Here is a 1,219-nt window from a genome sequence, read left to right as displayed (position 1 = left end):
ATCATTTTTGATGATTTGACAAAAATGAAAAAATGAAAAAAACGATGGGTTATAGGCTAGCCCATGTTTTTTGAAATTTTGGAAAAAAAAGTTAGCCTCGTTTCTCATCATTTTGGACCATGGGCTATAGCCTATATCGTACGGCATACAATAGCGCGCCGTTTTTCATCATTTTTGATGATTTGACAAAAATGAAAAAATGAAAAAAACGATGGGTTATAGCCCATGTTTTTTGAAATTTTGAAAAAAAAAGTTATCCTCGTTTCTCATCATTCGTTTTTCATCATTTTTGATGATTTGACAAAAATGAAAAAATGAAAAAAACGATGGGTTATAGCCCATGTTTTTTGAAATTTTGAAAAAAAAAGTTATCCTCGTTTCTCATCATTTTGGACCATGGGCTATAGCCTATATCGTACGGCATACTATAGCACGCCGTTTTTCATCATTTTTGATGATTTGACAAAAATGAAAAAATGAAAAAAACGATGGGTTATAGCCCATGTTTTTTGAAATTTTGAAAAAAAAAGTTATCCTCGTTTCTCATCATTTTGGACCATGGGCTATAGCCTATATCGTACGGCATACTATAGCGCGCCGTTTTTCATCATTTTTGATGATTTGACAAAAATAAAAAAATATAAAAAACGATGGGTTATAGCCCATGTTTTTTGAAATTTTGGAAAAAAAAGTTAGCCTCGTTTCTCATCATTTTGGACCATGGGCTATAGCCTATATCGTACGGCATACAATAGCGCGCCGTTTTTCATCATTTTTGATGATTTGACAAAAATGAAAAAATGAAAAAAACGATGGGTTATAGCCCATGTTTTTTGAAATTTTGGAAAAAAAGTTATCCTCGTTTCTCATCATTTTGGACCATGGGCTATAGCCTATATCGTACGGCATACAATAGCGCGCCGTTTTTCATCATTTTTGATGATTTGACAAAAATGAAAAAATAAAAAAAACGATGGGTTATAGCCCATGTTTTTTGAAATTTTGGAAAAAAAAGTTATCCTCGTTTCTCATCATTTTGGACCATGGGCTATAGCCTATATCGTACGGCATACTATAGCGCGCCGTTTTTCATCATTTTTGATGATTTGACAAAAATGAAAAAAACGATGGGTTATAGCCCATGTTTTTTAAAATTTTGGAAAAAAAAGTTAGCCTCGTTTCTCATCATTTTGGACCATGGGCTATAGCCTATATCGTA

Source organism: Protomyctophum bolini (assembly GCF_963924005.1).
Source record: "Protomyctophum bolini genome assembly, chromosome: 2".
NCBI classification, from domain to species: domain Eukaryota; kingdom Metazoa; phylum Chordata; class Actinopteri; order Myctophiformes; family Myctophidae; genus Protomyctophum; species Protomyctophum bolini.
This window is presented reverse-complemented; position numbering follows the sequence as displayed.